Source organism: Ailuropoda melanoleuca, chromosome 11 (assembly GCF_002007445.2).
Source record: "Ailuropoda melanoleuca isolate Jingjing chromosome 11, ASM200744v2, whole genome shotgun sequence".
Lineage (NCBI taxonomy): Eukaryota > Metazoa > Chordata > Mammalia > Carnivora > Ursidae > Ailuropoda > Ailuropoda melanoleuca.
In genome coordinates this window covers 31422249-31447749 of record NC_048228.1, presented here as the reverse complement: position 1 = coordinate 31447749, position 25501 = coordinate 31422249, and the positions used below count along the sequence as shown (strand labels likewise).

General features: G+C 35.6%; 1 pseudogene; it reads right to left on the bottom strand.

The window, feature by feature from the left end:
- Nucleotides 1–565: 565 nt before the first annotated feature.
- Nucleotides 566–25501, bottom strand: part of LOC100466833 — a 66371-nt pseudogene continuing 41435 nt past the window's right edge.

Genomic DNA, 25501 nt, shown 5'->3' with positions numbered 1-25501 from the left:
ATACTCTTATCATACAATTCAGCAATCATGCTCCTTGGTACTTCCCAAAAGGAGTTGAAAATTAATGTCCACATAAAAACCTACACACTGGGGCGCCTGGGTGGCACAGCGGTTGAGCATCTGCCTTCGGCTCAGGGCGTGATCCCAGCGTTATGGGATCGAGCCCCACATCAGGCTCCTCTGCTATGAGCCTGCTTCTTCCTCTCCCACTCCCCCTGCTTGTGTTCCCCCTCTAGCTGATTGTCTCTATCTCTGTCAAATAAATACATAAATAAATAAATCTTTAAAAACAAAAAAAAACAAAAAAAAAACCTACACACTGATGTTTATAGCAGCTTTATTCTTTGGTTTGGGGAGGGTGGCAGGGAGTCCTTTTTAACTACTTAATGTGATGTGAAAGGTATGATGTGCTGATGCTCCATCATCTCAACAGAGTTCCCAGGAAGGGAAAAGGCTGAATTTTTTTTTTAATTTAAAAAAAAAAAACTTTAAAGAATTCAGCAGGGAGTTGATTACATTGCAGAAACATATCATCCTGTTTTGGGACATGTTAGAAACCTAAACCTTAGAGCTTTGTTTCCTCCACTGCATACAGGTCTGATCATTTCTGGCTAAAAATGGGGATTTGCTGGCATATTTCAGCCAACTTCTTCAGGTCTATATCTGAATACACGATTGTTTCTTTGGTGCCAGCTACAGCAAGGGCCTCCCCCACCACACCAGGATGTTACGACAGTGCTGTGTTCCCAGGCGACATAGGAGGCTTTATCATCCGGAGCAGGAGATACCATGACTACATACGTGTGATTATCTAAACAGCCTGGCCTCACTGAAGCAACTCCCAGTGGACTGGTCCAGAAGTCAAATTAAAAGCTCTGGGATATACCAACAGCTGCCAGGCCCTCTGTATGTAGATTTGTGCAAGCTCCACAAAGCAATGTCATAGCAGATGCCCAAGCCCACTCTGCAATAAGGATTATCAAATGTGGAAAAACTATCACCAGGACTCAATGCTTTAGACTCTTGAAATGTAATTTTCCCAGGAACATCAATGTCAAACAGATGGTGCTTTCTATGCTCTACCAGTAAAATTCCATCAGGCCTAATATGGCACAGGTGTTATATAATCTCCCAGCATCCTCTTCAAGAATGGAACCTCCAATGAGATATATGCTGCACTCCTTTGCTACTTCAGAAAGCTCCTGTGTGGCTTCACCTGGAATTTTCTCTGCATGTTCAGGAAAATATTTCATGCCAAATGGAGAATTAAAGCATTCTGGTAGAGAAACTATTTTGACTCCTTCTGTTGCAGCCTCCCGGACAAGGCCACAAGCTTGAGAGAGGTTATCTGATTTGATGGAAGAAACCTGAAGTTGGATGAGGACCAAATGGAAAGTGGCATGGCTCTCCCAGGGAGCACCATGGGTGGTGCAACAGAGCAGAGGTCTCTGGGTGGAGAGCCCATAGCAGCTTTATTCTTAATTGTTAAGTCTTGAAAGCAAGCAAGACATCTTTCAGTAGGTGAAGGGATATATCCAGTCGATGGAATGTTACTAAGCACCAAAAAGACATGAGCTATCAAGCCATGAAAAACATAAAAGAAACTTAAATGCTTATTACTAAGTGAAAAGGGCCATTCTGAAAAGGCTACATACTGTATGATTCTAAAAAAGGCAAAACTATGAAGAGAAAAGATCAGCTATTACCAGTTGTGGAGTAGGGAGATGAACAGGTGGAGCACAGGATTTTTAGCACAGTGAAAATACTCCGTATAATATTATAATGATGGCTATATGTCATTATACCTTTATCCAAATCCATAGTATATGCAACACCAAGAGTGAACCCTAATGTAAACTATGGACTTTAATGTGTCAATGTAGATTCATCCTCAGTTTAAGAAAAAAAGTGCCATGCCTGTGAATGATGTTGATAATTGGAGAGATTATGTATGTGTGGGAACAGGGGGTACATGTAAAATCTCTGTACCTTCATTTCAATTTTGTTGTAAAACTAAAAACACTCTTAAAAAGTAAGTCTTTTAAAAAAAAAAAGGATATGAGAAAAAAAATTGGATAATCAGCTGATGATACCCAATTACCCCACTGTACTGTCATTATGATTCTTACATATGTAAAATGATGCTCAATAAATGTTTATTAAATTAAATAAAATTTCCAGGAATTTCAGTGAAATAATATGGTGTTTAAAAAGTTAATTGAGGGGCACCTGGGTGGCTCAGTTGTTGAGCATCTGCCTTCGGCTCAGGGCCTGATCCCAGGGACCTGGGATCGAGCCCCACATCAGGCTCCTCTGCTGGGAGCCTGCTTCTTCCTCTCCCACTCCCCCTGCCTGTGTTCCCTCTCTCGCTGGCTGTCTCTCTCTGTCAAATAAATAAATAAAACCTTGAAAAAAAAAAGTTAATTGAAAGAATGAGTCTTACACAGGGAATCTAGGAATATAGTAACTTAAATATGACCTCTTTCCCTTCAACTACGAACTTTAATATATCTTTACACTCTCTTAAATAAAACCATTTCTGAGGTCTCTGGGCAGCCAGGGACAGGTAAAGGCTTGGGTTCTATGAATGTTCTAGTAGAGAAAATAGAATAAAGGCTTCCTTCCACATGAGATAGGCATCATCTTCCACCACTTCCAAGATTTCTATCACTGAAGGTGCCTGTGGGGTGCCACCTGACCCCAGTAAGCTAACAAATAAAGATATAATACATCTAATACATCTATATAATAGATATATAATAGATTTAATACATCTGTATAATCATCTAAAATGATATTCAGAGAGAAGATCTTGTCAAAATAAACAGAATTCAGACCACTTTCTATAGGTGCTAACAGAGACAGATGACCGCTAATAAAATAATAAGAAGGTTAAGTATAGCACAGGAAAGAGAATCTTAAGCTAAACATATGATTTCCCAGCTGAACAATTACATAGATTAATTCAAAGAAAGGTTAGTCAATGTTGAGACCTAAATGAGCTCGAGAGACCAAATGGAAGAAATATGTCAAAACAGAGAACAAAAAAATATAAAAATACAGAAATTTAGAGGAACAGATAAGAGACCTGGAAGATAGATCCAGAAGAATGAATATGCAAATAATAGGCAATCTTTTTTTTTTTTTAATAACAGGCATTCTGAAAGCAGAAAAGATAATTGGGGCATGGGAGGAAGAAAAGAAAAAGAATCCTCAGAATAAGACTTGAGCCTCTTTAGATTGGAAGGACGAAGATTGAGTTGGTATTAATGAAAAATAGCAGACATCTGGATATAGTCGAAAAATTCTTATGGAAGAGACAGAATAAGTTACTTATAAACGGAAAGGATCAGAATGAAATTAGAACTCTCATTTTCAACACTGTAACATCATAGACAAAGGAAAAACATACGCAGATGACTAAGGGTAAAAAAGTGGATGGAAACCAAAAGAGCCTATGCCCAGTAATAATTTGTTCATGTGTCAGGGCATAAGTAAGACTGTGGATGTGTGAGAATTTAGCAAGATGCTATTTGTTATTCACACATAGCAAATGAAGAGACTCATGAAATGGCTTTAACCAAAAAGAAATTATCTATATAAAATTATATGAAAAGCCTCAAGGTAATGTATTTTCTTTACACAATAAAGAGGAGAGGAAATAATGTTTGTCAATGAACATTTTCTGTAAATATATCATAATTATATTTAAATATTAATACACAATAACAGCCTGACCAACTACAACTGTTTGTATATGTTCTAAGTAAGGACTCTAGGAACTAAGATGACATAGCTGATGAAAAACTAATTTGCAGTCTGACAAATTATATAGAAAAAAACAGGAATTTGGGGGATCTAGAGGAAGAGGTAACACAAAGTGTCGTGGGGGGCATGGCTGATGAGAAAGAGAAGGAAAGAATAAAGAAAATGAAAATATTCTAGAGGCTTCATCTTACCTTGGAGAGAGACCAAGAGAAAAATAGAATGTTTTAGTAAGAAAAATGACTATCTTGTTTTCAAGTAATAGTGAAGAAATGTGTCTGATTTGGAGCACAGGAAAAGAGAGGTAACCAATAATAGAATGAAAATCTTATAATAGAACTTCCACATTACCAAAAAAAAAAAAATGGAATAAGTAATCACTAATACAAGCCAGCATAAATGCATAAAAGAAAAAAACAATGTAACATAAATAATAAAAATTAAGTTAAATAAAAGAAAATCAAGCATATGATCATTGCAGTAAGTGTAAAGCATTAAATTCTCCCACCAAAGATAGAGATAATCAGATTTAAAAATCTCATAGATGCTACTATTTCCAAGAATCAGTAAAACACATTGACAGTAAAGGATTGGGAAAATGATACCAGGGAAACTCAGACCCTGTTAAAGAAATAACCAACTATGGGAGATTTACGGTTAAAAGTACCAAACAAGACTAAGAGAGATACCAGCTAGTGATAAAAATGAAGTTTATGTATACTGTACACTTTAAACTTATACAGTGCTGCATGTCAATTATAGCTCAAAAAAACCGGGGGAGAAAACCAAGTTTATGAAGATGATACAATAGTAGCAAAACCGTATGCATCAGATATTACAGCTGTTACATAAGGCAGAAGCTCTTAGAAATGGAAGAACTTGATCAAAACACAGTAATATTGGACATGTCAGTGCACCTCTTTCAGAATTGAATAGATGGAAAATAAGTTGTGAAAAATAAAATCATTAGACTTGATATACAAAACCTTCTATTTGACCACAAAGAAGCCTAAACAAATTTTAAAATACAAAGTTATCATGAAATACCAGGTATTTTATATAGATATTCCCTCCCTAAAGGAGAAGGAATATTCCTTAAATGTTGAACTTAACCAACTTCTCTCAAAGAGGAACAAAGAAAAAAAGAAACAGGGAAAAAAAGGAAAATCTTGAAACAAAGAAAAAAGAATAAATACAGTGGAAAAATCTGACAAATGCCACCACAGCCAGGTGATCAAAATTAATTTCAACACTGATAAGTTGTGTTGGCAGGATGTACCTTTGATATGATGTGATGAAAATAGCACTGTACCCCTATGATCTTCCCCCAAAATTCATAACCACAGTCTAATTATGAGGAAAACAGACAAATGCCAATTGAGGGAAATTCTACAAAATACCTGACCAGTACTCCTCTAAACTGTGGTTGTTATCGAGAACAAGGAAAGTCTGAGAAACTGTCACAGCCAAAAGAAACCGAAGGAGATACAACAACTAAGAGCAATGTAGTATCCTAGATGAGATCCTGGAATAGATAAAGGATACTAGGTAAAAACTAAAGAAATCCAAATAAAGTATGGATTGGTACATACCAATGTCTCCATATTGGCTCATTATTATACAAATATATCATGCAAATAAAAGATGTCAATAAGGGAAATTGGGTGTGGGATATAAAGAGGTATCTCTGTACTTCACACTTTTGGAAAGACCCTAAAGTTAAATGGGGAAAACATCATACAAATATCAATTCTCACAAAATTATTATGTAATCTTACACAATTTTAATTAGAATCCCAGTTGATTTTTTGATATAATAAATGTGGCTGAATAGAGAATATAAAAGAAGGAGAACGGTGAGGAATAACTCCCATTACCAAATATTAGAAGATACAGTAGTTATAAACTACTATAATTAAATTAGTGTGCTACTGGCCTAGAAATAGACAAATCAAGAGAACTAAAGAAAAATTCCAGAAATGTTTCCCAGTATATGTAGACATTTAATATAAGACAAATATATTTTAAGTAAGAAATGAACTATTTAATAAATTCTGCTAACACAACAGACTACCCAATTTATAAGAAAATAGAATTTACCCCTATAATGCACATTTAAAAAAATAATTTCCAGATGTTTTAAGATGTAAATGTAATAAAATGAAACAAATTCATGCATAGAAATCTAAAAAATTATGGGCAAGGGAGAGCTTAACCCCTAGAGACAGAAACTAAGAGAAAAGATAGTTACTACATGAAAATATCAAAATTTCGAAGGAAATGTGAGGAAAGGCATATTGGAGTGAAGTAAAATATCACTGTTTTAGTCACCAGAATGGCAAAGATTTAAAAGACCAATAAAACCTATCTTCTAAGAAATATAATTTCATAATGGGTGATGGAAATGTGAACTATCACTTTGTTTTAAAACTATCTGTGGATATGCCATAGCTATCCCATAAAAATTAAATACTCTATCATAAAATGATATACATTCATGCATACTTATATCCATATATTTAAACAAATTTATTTTTGTACTGTGTAAAATGTCAACAACAAAAAAGTAAATGAAATACCTATTAATAAGGGGAATAACTCAGTCATGTCACCATGAAATACTACACAGACAGTTTAAAGATTGAATTAAAGTCATTCCAGTTACTTGGCATGATTTCCATGAGGTATTGTTGGGAAGCGCAAGATTCAGAAAAATATACGGGACACCACATAAGTAAAACCAAGAATTACCTCCTCCCGCCCCAAAACCCCTCTTTAAGTATTAAATGTACTTGTGCATATATATTCGTGTATATGATTATATAAGCATGGAGAAAATATGAAAAGATGCATGTTTGGGCATTAATAGATTTCCTAAAATGGGGAGAAAATGTGGGTGAAGGAGGAGAAGAATGAGGAAGAAATAGATAATGATCACATTTATTCATTGTTTATAAAATGAGGGAAATGTTTCAGGATCATGTAATAAAATTTAATGTATGAAACTTTGGTTGAAAGATACAAAACAGGGAAAGAAAGCAGGCAGAGCTGTGAAATGTTTTTATTTTAATGCCATGAATGAGGTAAAGCAAGAACGTGGTGAAAGGTAAATCAGGTAGTGTTTGCAGTAAAGGTTGCAACACACGTGCATACACCTTTTGGGCTCCTTTGCGAAATATGTTATCATCCCACCTGATTCAAACGTCACTGTGATAAAAAAAAAAAAAAAAAACCCAATGCCGAATAAGGTAAACAGGTATTGGAGGCCGTGCTATATGTGGTCTAGTGAGGTCCCTCAGGGCGAAGATGTTCAGAGGCAGTTGGAGAGGTTTTACTACAAAAATGTAGAGTCATGAAATTAAGTCATGTAAAAATGGGTTAAATGAAGTTTGCACACTGAGGAGTTTTTCAGGAAGGGACAGATAACATGTTTCTATTACTAACTTTGACCAAAATCAGTCTGCATAATAAATCATCTGCCAGAAAGCGGTGGCAATTATTCATTCTTCTTTTTATTTTTTTAATGTTTTTTTTATTATATTATGTTAGTCACATCCCTGGTTTCTGATGTAAAGTTCGATGCTTCATTAGTTGCGTATAACACCCAGTGCACCATGCAACATATGCCCTCCTTACTACCCATCACCAGGCTATCCCATTCCCCCACCCCCCTCCCTTCTGAAGCCCTCAGTTTGTTTCTCAGAGTCCATAGTCTCTCAGTTAATTCCTCTTTCTGATTACCCCCCCTTTCTTTATCCCTTTCTTCCCCTACCGATCTTCCTAGTTCTTATGTTCCATAGATGAGAGAAATCATATGATAATTGTCTTTCTCTGCTTGACTTATTTCACTTAGCATTATCTCCTCCAGTGCCGTCCATGTTGCAGCAAATGTTCAGAACTCTTTCTTTCTGATAGCTGAGTAATATGCCATTGTATATATGGACCACACTTCTTAATCCAGTCATCTGTTGAAGGGCATCTTGGTTCCTTCCACGATTTAGCTATTGTGGACAATGCAGCTATGAACATTGGGGTGCATATGGCCCTTCTCTTCACTACATCTGTATCTTTGGGGTAAATACCCTGTAGTGCAATGGCTTCTGATACTCTGAAAATTGGGTTTGAGATCGAGGCAGATGCTGCCACCTGATCCTTAGGTTACTCTCCCTGTCCTTATGGTGGGTTACTCTGGGCTGAGTCCTCCTAGAATGGATAGTGCCAGCTAACAATTTACTGATAATATGCTTTTAATGGTCTGAAAATAGGGCAAACAATACCAGATGCAGTACTTTTGTTTAAAAAAGTGTGAATGAAATGGTATGGTATTTAACTTTTTCTTCTAAGAAAGTAAAATGAAGGCTAAATGAAGTCTTTTTCTCTATGATGTGTGCTTTTTAAAGATTGGAAATCAGTAAATTTTGACACTTCTCATCATTTAAAATCAGTACATTAAAAATGGAAACTACATGGTATTGAGGTCAAAATCTCACCTGGCTCAACTTATAAATTGTTAATAAAAAATTTAAGAATATATTTATATGGCATTTTTAAAAACCTGCTGTCTTGCATAATGGTCCCAAAGGAGCTTATTATAGTTTTAGAAGATTCTCCATTGTTAGAATTCTATCTCAGCACTGTACGGTGTTTTACTAACGATATGTAGCTATATTCTTCTATTATATATGCAGACCATGTTAAATTGATTTGCAGTTCTCATTCACTAAGTAAATCTTCTGATTAAAATCTCAGTACTTTAAAAATAATTACCTCTTAACGTTGAATATTACTCAACCTTAAAAAAGGAAGTCCTGTAAAATGTTAGAACATGGGTGATACTGGAGGACATTAATCTAAGTGAAATAAGCCAGTCACAAAAAGACAAACACTATATGATACCATTTTTATGAGGTAGTCAAATTTATAGAAACAGTCTCACGTAGTCAAATTTATAGAAACAGAAAGAAGAATGGTGGCTTCCAGGGACTGATGGAGGAGGAAATGGGGAGTTGTTTATGGATATAGAGATCTGTTTGGAAAGATGAAAGTGTTCTGGAGATCCTTTGCACAACAACATTAATATACTTAACATTACTGAACTTTAAAAAAATGGTTAAGATGGTAAATTTTATGTGGTGTTTTTTTACCACCACTAAAAATAAAAAGTAAGGTAATGATCTTAAATTATATGAGTTCTTGTGAAATCTCAAATGTGTTTTATGAAATATGCTTTCTTCTCATGGTTGAAATATAAAGGATTTGTTGACAACCTGTCTTCACCGGGTGAAGGAAGATTCTACTCAAGCCCAGTAAATAAGGTAACAAGTATTTATTAATTCCCTATTATGAACAAGATATTGAGAGGTATGCAACACATTTTCATAGATATCTACATAGATGTAGATATAGATAAGGTTGTTGATGCAAGTCCTAAAAGCATTAATAAAGTGGCAATTCAAGATACAAAAAATGTCAAGAAAATAATAGAAGTCACAAGATGGTGTATGATCAATAGTTAAGTGAAAGTTACTAGAGAAAAGAAATCTTTAGCCTAATTGGACAGGCATAATAACTAACACAAGTGATCGGCATATGTCCCACATGTACAGGTGGGTAGTTCAAGAAATTTTTCCTGATGTATTTGTGGTTGAAAGGAATTGATATTCCTTATGTCATTATGTTTCTATACAACTATTCTATAAGGTTCCTGAATTTACCTTTCTTTGCTTCTCCACTGCCCTTTTTTAGCATACGAAAATTAAGCCTCTAAAAGTAATCAGGTAATTCCAAATTCACACAAATCCAAACCCAGATAAATGTGACTCCAAAGCTTTCTGTCAATTAATTTCATCTACCAGGACACTAAAATATAATCTTTCATTTTTTTCTACCTTCTCCCTCACCTTTCCCCCGTTTATTCTAATACAACTGATGACACCTCTTTTCCCCTCTTACCAAACCACGCACCAGCACACAAACACACAACTCTGCCTTCCCCCAGTTCTCAGGATAGGGCCTGAGGTGGCAATATATCAGACAGGGAAAAGGTATGGAAGGGGTGAAGAATCTTTAAGCCCCAATCTTCAAGATTGTCCCTTTCACCACCAACCACCAAGAATCTTAGTATTTGTGCTGTCTCTTCTGATTCCTACTCTCCGCTAATACATACACTCTGCAGAGAACGTCATGCTAGACGCAGTAAACAAATCTGAGGAAATGCTTGGAATGACCACACCAATTCCCAGGATTCACTAGAATTCTTTACTGTGCCTGGAATACACTCTTCCAGTAACATGTGTCCTAAATTTATTTTCATTTTTGTATTCATATTTTTTATCTCTAATATTTAGGGGTTGGAAAAATAGATTTCTAAACTCATTTTTAATCTGTATATTTAAGATTCTGGAAGCTGAAAAATGAATTTTAAAAAAACAAGGCACTAGATGGCACAATTTCACCAATTTATGCTAATAGTCATTCATCCTCTAATTCACAAATAAAATAATTTAGCTTTATAAATAGTTACATCTAAATAATTTAACAGAAAACCTATGTAACAATAGAGAAGAGCTCCTGAAAATATAATGTTTCCACTATACCATGTCTTATGGTCTTATTTATGAACATAGTAACCAGAATTCTAGCATTGGATGAATAATTTAAGTAACCCAGAAAAAATAATCATCTCTCTATAGTGACATGCATCAAAAACCTATGGATGTTAAACATTAATGTCTACCAATGTTCATTTTTACAGTATTTCTAATATATAATAAAACACTATAATAAAGTGGGCTAATAATTCCACTGACATTGAATACTTAAAATCAGGTGCTAGTGAATTTTTCTTACTTCACTGCTTTCCTTAAGCTAATTATATCCAGTTAGGACCTTTGCTTCCTCGTACCTAAAAATGAACAAATTCATCCAGAAACAGTAGAAAATGACTAAGGCCTACCCAATTTAGCAGCCAGTTGACCTTTTATTTGCTAAAAGCACCATATTTATAGCGAAAGTCCCAGATCTAACTATGTTTTCACTACTACTTCATTTCCTAAAATTGTTCATATTTCACAAAGTTTATCAGCTCTTGAGCTGTATCTTGACATACAAGACAGTGCATCAGTCAAATAGGCAGAATATATACCTCACCTGGACCGTCTCCCGACCGTGGCTCAGGCTGTTGGAGAAGTCTTGCCTGATTACATAGTGAATACCTGTGCCAGGAGGTGCAGTCAACTGTGGTAAATTCTTATGTAAGGGACTCTAATCAGGAAATGTCTCTACTTATTCTTGCCTAATGAAAAGTTTTCCTCTTAGAGGAAAGTCATCACCATGGGCAAAGGAAACAGCCTCTGGAGGATCACGTATGAAAAGGGAAGTAGAGAAAATGACATCTACATTGTTAGCTAGACTCTCCTAGGCTACACTATGCATTAAGAGAGTAAATATAGCCAGAGTGCCCTTACATTTCAACAAACTAGGCAGAGCAGTGTGGCGGATGGGCTGAGGGAGTGAGAAAACAAGAACTTGGATAATTACTAGAGAGGAGCTCTCGAACCAATACTGGAGATCCTTCAAAGTTAATGATTCCATAAATAGCTCATCAACAGTAATGCTAAGTGGATAGTGATTTCTTACAGAATGTTTTCCCCAGACATCAAAGGTTACTTACGTATAACAGCTGAACAAATATCAACACTATATCTGCCAAATTCTACTACATGTTTTACATAAAGACCTGAAAGACATTCCAAATCTGTACCCATAACACTGTCGCCATCCATCAGCCCAAGAGGTTAATGAGCCATCTTTTCTGAAGATAGTTTGCTTTGATAGGATAGGAAAGACAGACTCTGTTCTTTTTGTTCTTAAATGCTAAGCTTCACTTCAAAAACTTTTTTTCTCCTCCCCTAAAATAATGTTTAACTGATATCCTAACCAACGTGTACTATGCATTATGATAAATACAGAGGAAAATAGAGTACTAACAGGATAAACTGTTCTTTGTAAGAAAAATATGTATATTGTAGAGAGAATATATGAGTCCATTTGGCACTTCTCAAGAGAAGCATTATAATGTGAGTACATAGTGGAGTACATTGTGGTTTATTCCCCAACATATCCATTCCACCCCAGAAAACTATCTGAGCAAATTATGGTAATTCATTCCCCCTTGGCTATAATTAGTTCAGAAAAGGGTGTGTGACCCAACTGTAGCTACTATAGACATAATTCTAAAATGGGCCCTTGAAGATGCCTTACCCTAATCCCTGAAGCCTATGAATAGAGAGAGATGTCACTTGCATGCTTATGTTCTGTTATTTGACACAGTTAGTCTCAAGATAGAGAAATTATTCTGGGTAGGCCTAAAATTTAATCATACAAGCCCTAAAAAGCAGAGAGGTTTCTTCAGCTGATGGCAAAAAAGAAAGAGAGATTCAAAGCATGAGAAGGATTGAAGGGAACCACTTGATGAGGAATGCAGACAGCCCCAAATTGCTCAGATCAACCCCTAACTAACAGCAAGTGAGGAAATGAGGACCTCAGTCTTCTTACCACAGGGAACTGGATTTTGTGAACCTTGAAAGTGAATTTTTTCCTCAAATCCCCCAGAAAGAAGCCCAGGCCAGCCTACAACTGGACATCAGCCTCATGAGGTTCTAAACAGAGAGCCCAGGAGAGCCTATCCAGACTTCTGTCCTACAGAACTATGAGATAATAAATGAGTGTTGCTATTAGCTACTAAGTTTGTGGTAATTTGTTATGACAGCAATCGAAAACTAATCCAGTGGCCAAAGGGTTGTAAAATATAGTCTGCTAGTGATTCTGAGGAAGTTGTACTTCTATGAAAGAGCCATAGGACAAAATGGTGTCTCTTCTTTTTTTGAATGTTACTGTGCCTGGACCTAATGGCTAGAACTGACTTGTGGATGTATAGAATTATTTTGTTGAAATTCCTAAAACTAAATCACCCTCACTGTCACAGAATAAATTTACTTGGTAATAATGTATAGGACATAAGCATATTAGAAAATGGAGTAAACCTAGGTCCTCAAGCTACAGAAGAGACTAAACTTGGAGCCCACTCTACCTCTAGAATAACTGATATGTGAGATAATTTCTTTTGTTGTTTAAGCCAGTTTGAGGGAGGGTTCTGTTACAGACAAAATATTCCAACTGATAGACTTATTAATATAAAACTAGAGTTACATCTGGAGACCCAGTGTTAGGTAAAAGAACACTGGACACTGAAATGAGAAACTTAAGATAACATATACCCACCTGTAGTTGCCAACTTATTTAATTTCTCATACATTTATGAAAGTATTTAACTTTCTCCCCTTTTTAATCCATCTATCTAATGAAATAGAAAACATTCAAAAGAAGATTATATGGAAGATATTTCTGTAATGACACAAAAAATTTATACCTAATATCTATACATATTGTTGAGTAATTTAAAGTTTGATCAATAAAAGTGATACTTTATTATCATGTTGTGAAATACCAAAACATTGCCAATACTCAGGAATTTGTAACTAGTTAGTTATCTAAGTATGAAAAGAAAGATCAGGCTTGAGATAGAGATTTGAAAGTCAGCATATGAGAGATAATTGAAACCATGTTAATGGCCACCCAACATAAGAAGACAAAAAGAGAAAAAACAATGCCTGAAGATAGGAAAAACCCTCAGAAACAACCCAGATTAAAGACCTGTAGGCAAAAGAGGATCCTGTGAAGGAAAATAATAAAATTGGTTGGGCATATGTGATTAAAATCAGAATAAATAATGTCAGGAAAGCCAAGAGCATAGAGGATAGAGCTTTGAGAACTGTTTGTCCAACAATCAGAAGTAAGTAAGAGAGATTCAGTAAGATAAAGACTGAAATGGATCCGCTGAATTTGGCACTTGTAATGCGTTATTTATTTCAGTAAAGATAATCTCAGTCATGGGGTGAAGAACGTAGGGGATAAGAAGAAGCCAGATTGCTGTGAGTTGAGCAGTGGGGAGGACACTTCATCTCCTGAGACAGGAAAGAAGGAAATAAGGATGAATGCAGATGTTTATCACAATGGAAATATGCAAATGCAGACACATGGAAATAATAGAACAGCAGGGTACCTAAACTCAAGTGAAATAATTACAAGGAGGAGCAATGTTCAAGAGATTTCCTAAACACCATCTTACACAATCAGAATATTGATGTCCAGAATATGATACCAACCTCAATGCAGCTATAAGTAAAACAATAATTTACTTTCTGCAAATGTCAGTACAGAGTGCTACTGGGGGTGGTCTCTAAAGAATTTGGATATTGGGTGAATGAATTAGATTGTCCTCAAAGAATGGAACTATGTACTTACATATAATTCATTTATAGGCAAAGTCACCTGAAAGACAGAACTCTTGTCAAGTCTGCAAGAGTTGATGTACCTTCTTGAATATATTAGCATGGCTAATGAAAGAATGTATCCATAAAAAAGGGAAGGAAGTATTGATGGGGTATGGAAGTAAAGAAAAAGGGAATCACCCAGGCAAAGTCACCTAAATGCAGGGATGAATATGTTTGTCCTGCTGGCAGGGCTATTCCTGGTGGGAAAACCAATAGAGAAAATATATGCACAATAATTATCATAATTCAGCCTGTAGATGGAGTACCATGGGAATTAAGAGGAAAAGGAGATTATTTCTAATTGACCAATGATCTGAGCACTGAGGCAGAGAGGAATGAAATAAATGTTGTTGGGTATATGGAAGAATTTGCTTCTGTTTCGTGATTTTTTCATTTCCGAGTGTTTTGTTTTCTCAACCAAGTTACCATGTTCTTTCTGGTCAGGGACTCACAGTAAGATCATAATTAAAACAAACAAACAAACAAACTCTCAACATCACTTACTCTAGAGCAGGATTACAATTAAACTCCGACAGGAATACCAGCAAATAGGTAGAATATATTCTTTCCCATGACCTCCATGGGAATTTCTGTCAACTTGGCTTTCATATGGAATAATATCAAAGCTCTTACTTCTGGGGGTACCTGGCTGGCTTGGTGGGTAGAGCATGCAACTCTTGATCTCAGGTTCATGAGCTTGAGCCCCACGATGGATGTAGGGATTATTTGGGAGGGGGAAAAAAAAAAGCTCTTCTGATTTTCACAGCAGGCTTACAAAGGAGGCACAGCTCATGTCATTATTGCTAAGTTGAGATCTTAAGGCCATGGAAAGAAGTAGCAAATGATTAGGCCAAAGTTATATGAACTGTGAAATCAAAGACCCAGCACAAAGGTAGGACAGGACAATCTTCTTTTATCAGTCAAATATTTGTTGAGGACCTCCTGAATGCTAGGTCTCATTTTGGGCACTAGAGAAGCAGAGACATGAGAACACACCATCCTTAGTGTCAAGCACATGTCAGTCTAGTGCAGAGATAGATGAACTACAGCCCCCAGGCCATACCCAGTCCACTGCCTGTTTTTATGAATAAAGTTTTATTGTAACAGCCACACTCATTCATTTTCATATTATTGATGAATGCTTTCCAGCTACAACAGCAGAGCTGGATAGTTACAAAAGAAACCATATAGTCTTCAAAAGGATATATATATATATTACAATTTTTCTGGACTATTTGAAAAAGTTGTAGACATCATGCCCCTTTACCCCTAAATGCTTCAGTATATATTTCCTACCAAGGTAATTTACTCACATAACCACAATAAAATGATCAAAATCAGGAAATGTAGGAGCACCTGAGTGGTACAATCACTTCAGGGTCCGACTCTTAGTTTTGGCTCAGGTCATGATCTCAGGGTCATGAGATTGAGCCCTGTGTCGGGCTCCATGCTCAGTTCAGAGTCTGCTTAAGTTTCTCTCTCCCTCTCCATCTGCCACTCCCCTCCATGGTCTCTCTCTCTCTCTCCCTCTCTCTCTCAAATAAATAAATAAATAAATAAATAAATAAATATTTTTTTTAAAAATCAGGAAATTTAACATTGAGCAATATTATTTAAATTTAAATCTTATCAGTTCTTATTTATGGAAAAAAAACAACGAACGAATGAGAAAGAAAGAAAAGAAAGAAAGAGAAAGAAAGAAAGAGAAAGAAAGAAAGAAAAAGAAAAAAAGAAAAAAAAATCTGGTGCAGGATCCAGTCTGGGTCACACTTTACGTTTAGTGTTTATGTCCCTTTTATTTCCTTTAATCTAAAATGACTCATTAGTCTTCGTGATACTGAAATTTTTTGAAGAGTACAGGGCAGTTATTTGTCCCCACATTAGATTCATCTGATGATTAGATTTAGGTTATACATTTTTGACAGGAAAACTATAAATGTGATATTGTGTTCTTATCAGTATTTCACATCACACCGCATATGATGTTGACTTTTCCCACTATTGGTGATGTTAACTTTGATTGCTCAGTTAAGGTGATGTTTGCCAAGTTTCTCCATTATAAAATCATTAGTTTTCCTTTTGTAATTAATTGGTAATTTTTGATTAGATACTTTGAGACCATGTAGATATTCTATTCTTTATCTATGGGATAGTTTTAGTACCCAAAAGTGATTCATACCTGAATTAATTGTCACCTAATAATAGATTTTTTATTTTCCATTGGAAAGGAATAAGTCAAAAAGGCAATGGGCAGAGACTCCTTAATAGTATTATCTGCCTCTGATAGACAGTTGAGCTAAGAACTTCAGGTACATTTCAGACAAAAAAAATGAAAATTAAGTTGGAGACTTTAAAGGAAATAAACATTTCAAATGTGTTAGAACCTGCTGCTGTTATAGCTATCTGGCCATTAATGAGAAAAGGCCCACATACTAGTTTAGAATAATTATAATTCATTAAATAGTTAAACTCTACTAAAAGAAAAACTTACATGTACATCCTTGGCTAGTGGATATTTCTCAAGCAAATCAAAGAAAACAGAAAGAAATGTTAAGACCAAACATTCAACTTAACATGCTCTTAGCCTTAAGCTTTATCAAAAAGAAAAAAATATAGTGACACAGGTAGAGGGCCAGCATGAATTGAACCCAGATTGAGAAGAGACTCATCCATGGTTTGTGCACAGAAAGAAAAGGAGGATGTTGTGGGTGAGGGAAAATCTTTTCTTCTACACATCTTAGTTTCTCCAGCTGGGGTCCTATAAATTAGACTGGCCAAAGACAGATTAACAAGAGAGAAACAAGCAGGAGGTTATTAACATGTGCATTATGTATATACCCATGGGAGTACTCAGTGATGAGCAACCCAAATGATTGGTTGGAACTTGAGTTTAAATACCAACAAAGAAAAAGGCGTTTGGGGTTTTTGAGAAGTGGAGACAAGTTATGTGAAAGTGACTAAGAAAAGTATGGTAAACAGGGATTGTTTGGTGTGATTTGTTATGCAGATTTAAAAGAAAAAATTTCCTTTATAAATGTAATTTCCTTTAAAATAAGAAAATATGTGTCCTATTTTTAGAGCATTTTCTGTATCTGCTAGTTTTCAATGGCCTTTACTTCAAAATAATCCATATGCCAAAGAGGTATATTTTATGGTGGCATATTTGGGTACCCCTCAATATCTATAATGGACCACGAATTCTACTGGTTCTTGCAAAAGTGGAAACCAGAATCCATCTCAAGCTGCCGGAACCTAGTTTTGCAAATAGAGTTGGATGTTCTTTACTACCTTCCCTCCATGAGATGGGCAGCAAAGAACACACCTACGGAGTTCTTCAGGTCACACCCATTATATTAAGTAAAGCATGGTGCTAGAAAACTATAAAGGATTGACACAAATGAAAAGACTTGGAGAAAATTTAGGGATAATTATTACTCAAATTTTTTTCAATTTGTTTTTATTGTGGTAAAATACATATGATATAAAATTTACCATATTAATTATTTTTAAGTGTACAGTTCAGTGCTATTAGACACGTTCATAATGTTGCACAACCATTACCACTGTCTATTTATAGAACTCTTTTCATCCTGTAAATCTAAAACTCTATACCCATTGAAAAATAACTCTCCATTTGCTCCTTCCATTAGGGCCCAGAAATCACCATTTTACTTTCTGTCCCTATGGTTTTGACTACTCTAAGTACCTCATGTAAGTAAAATCATATATTATTGTCTTTTTGTGACTGGCTTATTTTATTTAGCACAATGTCCTCAAGGTTAATCCATGTTGTAGCATGTGTCAGAATGTCCTTCCTTTTTAAGGTTGAATAATATTTAATTGTATATTATATGACATTTTCTTATCCATTCATCGATTGATGGACACATGTGTTGCTTCCACATTGTAGCTATTGTGAATAATGCTGCTATGAACATGGGTATACAAATATCTCTTTGAGATCCTGTTTCTAATTCTTTTGGGTATATTCCTAGAAGTAAAATTGCTAGATCATACAGTAATTCTATTTTTAACTCTTTGAGGATCATCATACTGTTTCCACAGGGGTTGTCCCATTTTAGACTTCTACCAATAATTAACCAGGGTTCCAGTTTCTTCAAATCTTTGTTTGTTTTTGTTTGTTTGTTTGTTTGTTTAAAGTAGGCTCCATGCTCAGTGTGGATTCCAACGTGGGGTTGTGATCTCACAACTCTGAGATCAAGACCCGAGCTGAGATTAAGAGCCATGCTTAATCAACTGAGCCAACCAGGCACCCCCCAGTTTCTTCAAATCTTAACAGCCATATAGTGGGTTTGAGATGCAATCTCACTGTAGTTTTGACTTGCATTTCCCTAATGATTGGAGATGTTGAGCATCTTTTCATATGCTTATTGTCTATTTGTAATCTTTCTTGGAGAGATGTCTATTCAATTCTTTGCTCATTTTTTAATTGGGTTGGTTTGTTATTACTGAACTCTAGGAGTTCTCTATGTGGTCTGGATATTAATTCCTTATCAGATATATGATTTTAGATACTTTCTCCTATTCTGTGGGTTTCCTTTTTACTCTTTGATGCACAATTTTTAAAAACTTTACAAAGTTCTATTTGTCTATTTTTTCTTTTGTTTCCTGGTATTTTGGTGTCCTATCCAAGAAATCATTGCCAAATCCAATACTGTGAAGCTTTTGCCTTATGTTTTCTTCTAAGAGTTTTTTAGTTTTCAATTTTACATTGAGATCTTTGATCCATTTTAAGTTAAATTTTGTGTATCATGTTAGGTAAGGGTCCAACTTCATTCTTTTGCATGGATATCCAGTTTTACCAGCACCATTTGTTGGAAAGACTGTCCTTCCATTGAATGATCTTGGCACCCTTGTCAAGAATCATTGAATCATATATAAGAGGTTTTATTTCTGGGATCTCTATTCTATTTCATTGATAATTATGTATGTCTTTATGCCAGAACCACACTGCTTGGATTACTGTTACTTTATAATAAGTTTTGAAATCAAGAAATGTGAATTCCCCAACTTCGTTCTCCTTTTTCTTTTCTTTTTTTTTTAAAAGATGTATTTATTTATTTATTGGAGAGACAGGGAGAGAGAGAAAGCATGAGTGGGAGGGGCAGTGGGAGAGGGAGAGAGAATCTCGAGCAGACTGTGTTGAGCATGGGACCCAACATGGGGCTTGGTCTCACAACCCTGAGATCACAGCCTGAGCTGATACCAAGAGTCAGTTGCTTAACCAACTGTGCCAACCAGGTGCCCCTTTGTTCTCCTTTCTCAAGATTGTTTTGGCTATTTGGGGTCCCTTGAGATTACAAATGAATTTTGGGATGGGTTTTTCTATTTCTGCAAAAAAAACGTTGTCGGAGTTTTGATAGGGATTGCATTGAATTTGTAGATTTCTTTGGGTGGTATTGACATCTTAAGAATATAAGTCCTCCAATACATGAACATGGGATGTGTTTGCATTTATTTATGTCTCTTTAATTTCTTTCAGTGATGTTGTATAGTTGTCATTATACAAATCTTTCATATTCTTTTTTTTTTAAGATTTTATTTATTTATTCGACAGAGATAGAGACAGCCAGCAAGAGAGGGAACACAAGCAGGGGGAGTGGGAGAGGAAGAAGCAGGCTCATAGTGGAGGAGCCTGATGTGGGGCTCGATCCCATAACGCCGGTATCACGCCCTAAGCCGAAGGCAGACGCTTAACCACTGTGCCACCCAAGCGCCCCAGACAAATCTTTCATATTCTTAGTTAATTCCTAAGTATTTTATTCTTTTTGATGTTATTATAAATGGATTTGTTTTTCATAATTTCCTTTTCAGATTATTCATTGTCAATGCATAGAAATGCCGCTTATTTTTGTGTGTTGATATTATCCTGCTACTTTGTTGAATTTATTAGCTCTAACAGTTTTTTTTTGTGGAATCTTTAGTTTTCTGCATAAAGATTATATCATCTGCAGGGGCACCTGGGTGGCACAGTGGTTGAGCGTCTGCCTTTGGCTCAGGGCGTGATCCCAGCATTGTGGGATTGAGCCCCACATCAGGCTCCTCCGCTATGAGCCTGCTTCTTCCTCTCCCACTCCCCCTGCTTGTGTTCCCTCTTTCACTGGCTGTCTCTCTCTGTCTGTAGAATAAATAAATAAAATCTTTAAAAAAAAAGATTATATCATCTGCAGAGATAATTTTATTTCTTCCTTTTTAATTTGGATGCCTTTTATTACTTTTTCTTGCCTAATTTTTCTGGTTAAAACTTTTGATACAATTACTCATAGTTTTAAAGAAGTTTTGTAACTTCATAAATTCTTCGTTGCTTGTTAAAGGCTTAATTTATTTTGTTTTGTTTTGTTTTTCAGACCTTGTAGTTAATTAAGCAATCTTAAGAGCTGGAGGCAGTGCTGGGGGTAAAAAAGGTAAAGGTATTTTAGATATTGTTTATAGCCATCAATCAAAGTACACCCTCACATGTGCTCAGGAAATCTCAAATAAGCAATTTTTCTGCAATGATCTTTTTGACCACACCCATAAAGTCAACTCATAATCCAGTATAAGGAAGCATTATATTTCAAAATAACTTGTAGGATGGGAATTAACAGTCACAGAGTGTATAATCTGTGACCTGGTACCATATAATCTTTAGAAGAATCATGTAAGGTTTTCATTTACAGAAGAGAAAACTAAAGTTCAAAAAGATTGATGATAAATGTGTGACTTATAAGTCACAGGGCCAAGATAAAAGCCCAGTTCTGAATCTAGAATCCTTTTCACCATGCTATAGTACTTATGTATTACTTTTATACTTGTAAGTATTCATTTGAGAACAACAGAAGAAATGACTAAGTCAAAATAATTCATAAAGTGATTTTTAAATGCTTTTTTGCATATCTTTCAAATTTGAGTTTTGGTTGTAAGAATTTTTGGTTCATGAAAAGAAATTGTTTCATACACCACTGCAATGGTACTACTAATAGCTATTAGATATTACAAATAGTTATGTCTAGTATTGCTGTAGAAAACACAGTCGCTTCTCTAGAGGAAAGGCATTTAACAGAAGAAATTCATTTGAGGGAATTCCCAAACACTATGGAGGCATCGAACTCACAGTAACTACACAGATATAAACACTAAAGAATAATAAAACTAAAATAAGACGTGTGCTATGGTAATGGGATTATGTATGATTTCACTTTCTTTTAACAAAGAAAAGTCATTTGTTACTATTACCGTGTTTATTTTATAATAAATAAACAACAGGGAGAAAAATGCTTCAATAGAATTTGCTTATGAATTGTTCTTCCAGCCCTTATTAAAAAAATTATCTTTGTAAGCCTTGGAACTAAATGAATTCTGGGTGAACTTACTCCATTTCTTAGAATTAATTTTTGGACTCTTTTTACAATGCAAATCTTTCAGTCTATGTTGAGTCAGTAAATTCTGTCTCCTAGGCAACTTTGTGTAAATCAAAACTGAAGGTCAGACTAAAATTAATGCATTACATTAAAGTAAAATAGGATTGCTTTGCATTTCAATTGGCACTATTTGGTTTTGTGTGTTTGAATGTCCCTATTACCACTGTTGCTTAATTCTAGGTAGTTTGAATCTATTGTACATTTTAGGTCTAAGACATTTTATGAAAGAAAAATTAAATTTTAAAAATTAAACAATAGTTAAACAAAAGAATTAATCCAGTGATAAATTTTCATCTTCATTAGTAATGAAAGTCATTGACATCCAATCAGCAATGAAATAATTTGGCTCACCTATCAAATGAGCAGATTTAGAAAATAATACTCAGTACCAGTAACTTTACAGAGAAATGTTTCCTATTTTGGCTCCAATCTCTGCAGCCTCCTAATTCAGGTCTTCATTATCTCCTACCTGGACAATCTCAATAGCACCCTTTTAACTTGTCTGCCTGATCCTAGTCTTGCATTTCTTAAGTCCAGTCTCCACACTATAGCCTGAGAAATCTATTTAAAATATAATTCTAACCATCTTATTGCCTGTGTTTCTCAGCGTCTCATTTTCCAAGGTAGAATAGTTAATGATGTACAGTATCTGTAAAGAAATTGCTAAATGAGCAGTTGCTGTTCAGTGTTGCGATGGTAAGCACACACAATAAAAAACTTACAAAGTCTAAGATTTGTTCCTCTGACAGCCACAGAAAACCAAGTTAGAATTATGTTTGCTTCGTAAGCATGGAATTAGAATAGGGACCTGGTTGTACAACTCAGATAGTTAAAGGAATCAGGTTTAAAAACTTGGAGCTCTTACGTTCCCAGCCATTTTCATCAGTAGGAGCATTCTCTGCCTGGACACAGCTTTATATGGATATTAGCACCTTTTCATTTCTGGATTCCATATTCTGTACTCCAAAAAGAACTTACCTTTCTATTTATGTAGGGGAGGCAAAACTACTTCTATACCCTCCTAGGGTCTCCAACAGAACAGGACATAAATTGAGAGAAGACAAATTAACAGAAGAAAAACATATAAATTTTGTTTTCATATGTATATGGTATTCTTCATTGGAAAATTAAAACCCCAAAAGCTGTTAGGCCTAAGTGCTTACATACTAGGTTAAACAAAGTGTAGTGCTGTGGAAAAATATCTAAAATATATGGGGAAACCAAAGGAAGATAGTGTTATTTTGACAAGACTTGTTTGTACAGACTCTTCTCAGCCTTGACCCCCTGTCTCTGGTGGTAAGAATTCTTTTCCTCCAGATGCAGGAAAGAGCATCTTTTGCATAGGATTTTTCTCTCCTGTTTTCAGGGAGAAAAGGCGAGGTCATAGTGCCACTTGCACCTATTGTTTTTCGAGTATCTTCACCTCAAAATAGTTAATATGCCAAGTCAGCATATTTGGGGAAGGCATGTTCTGAGCCCCTTCATTTACATCATCTCTCTAAATAAGGTATAATACCACTGCTTAGGGTTTAACTTATTAAACTTTAATCAGATTATAAACTTGCTTCTCGAGATTGCACTGAGGTTATTTTTTTTTTAAGATTTTAATTATTTGAGAGAGAGAGAGAGCACAAGCCAGGGGGGGAGGGACAGAGGGAGAGGGAGAGGCAAGACTCCCTGCAGAGCAGGAAGCCTGATGCGGGGCTCCATCCCAACACCCCAAGGTCGTGACCTGAGCCCAAAGCAGATGCTTAAGTGACTGAGCCACCCAGATGCCCCACATCTAGGTTATTTTTGTTAGAATTGGAGGCATTCCCAACCTCTTTAGACCTATAGTTCTATACAGTCTCCAGGTTTATTACTATAAAGTCACTAATTTAAGCAAGTATTTGAATACCTATTCTATGCCAAGCACTTTTTGATGTTTTGGAAATAACCTATGACCTAGACAGACACTACTCTTATTTTTTTGAAAAATACCATAGGAGTAGTTTTCCCAGGGGGCAATCTTACTTTAATTATTGTTAAGTTCTTGGGTGACCTCTCACTATTATCACTATTTCCAAAAATAGATCACTGGGAAGTTTATTAAAACTTTAAATAATCATTTTGTATCATAAACAATCACCTCCCAATTATCTATCATATGTTGGCTTTTCTTAAAATGTAGCACTGAAGATGAGCCCAAGTTTTCCATTCCCCTTAAATTTAACAGTAGATAATTTTAGATAACATGTAGAATAATAGACTTTGTCTTTAATTCATGTTAAAGAGTTTGAATTAGGGGCACAGAATTTGAAAATTGTCATTAAATTATTTGCTACATTCATGCACTTCTCTCATTCTTCCCTCACCTGACAGTGTTGAACTTTTACCTGAGCCTGTGTTTTGAGCAGCAATGGGTAAGAAATCCTTGTGCCTATTTGTGTTCCTGAAAATGACTGTCCTCAAATCATACCCTGGCCTCACATCGTCCAAGATTCTTTGTTCTTCCTCATAACTGCCATATTGCAGATGACTTGTTTACCTGAAGCTATAAAACCCCAGGTCCCTCCTTTTTCTTTGAGACATTCCTCATTAATAAATTTTCTCTTTGATAGAATCATCCTCAAGCAATCATCTCTTGAATTGTCCAGGGCACTTTGTCTTTTACACACCAAATCATAATGCTCAGTGCTGCCTTAACACAAAATTCCCTGGGTTTTTATGATAATTATATGATTTAATATTTGTGTAGCATTTTAAACGGTGTCAGAAATCTCATATATGTTCAACAATGTATTAACTATAATGCCTATATCATCTATTACTATTATTAGTATTTAATTGTTGTTAACTACTAATCAATGTTAGAGAAAAAATATTATTCAAATTGTTAAAGAAAAAAATTATTCATGACACTTGTTTAAGATACTAAGGCAGACCTTATTCAAAGTGGACCATTGCAGTGGTATAGGGACAATGCAATGGGTCTTGCAGCAGGGGAGAGAGATTGGACTCAACTCCCAATATAGCATGGGCAACTGAAAATTTATAGCCAAGGGGAGCTCATTACTAAGAGGAAACATTAGAGGTAAGAGGGAGTAGGATGGGATTCTGGCTAAACTGACCTAATAGGATTCTTGCTAAAGGCAGGCCAGGATGATCAGACATCACCTGGGGGGATGATGACAGATGAGAAAACCTATTAGAAATTGAGGGTGATCAGATATGGAAGATAAGCAATTCTAGTAAAACTGATTTATCAAGGTTCTCCCTAAATTTGGACGATGCTGAGAGAGTCACTGAAGTCCAAAATTCAGGCCTAGTTGAAAAAAAGTTCAAGAGAGCCTGAGTAGAGTTTGGTCAAGGAAAAAAATCTTTGTCATCAGGAAAGGAGTCTAGGAAAAAAATCTTATCTATAAATTTGATTGTAGTGCTGCAATCTGACCTAAAGTGCCTAGAATAACAGTAAAATGTCAAGAGGGGAGTTACAGGGGGAACAGCAAGGCTGAGAGAACTGGTATTCTCCTGGATTCCCAATCCAACTTCCAGACAATAGAGTAAGCAATTCCCTTCCAGTCTCATCACTTGAAAAGTATATCCTCGGTCTAAATCCCCTTCACTACCTCACAGAATCACAGTTCTCATGCAGCAGAGACCTCTTCCTTCTTCAACACCTTCAGCCTAAAACAGTTCATCCTTCCTCTGCACCAATCTCCTCTACATCCTAAGGTACTTTGACAACTCTGTTCCTTTTTCTTTTTTTCCGTGACTCTGTAGACCTCCCATTTCCATTCCATCAACCAGGCACTTAACATAATTTTGCTTTGATCTTCTCAATTACAAAAATCTGAGAACCCTCAGATACTTTTTTTTTATTATTATCTTATGTTAATCACCATACAGTACATCCCCGGATTCCGATGTAAAGTTTGATGC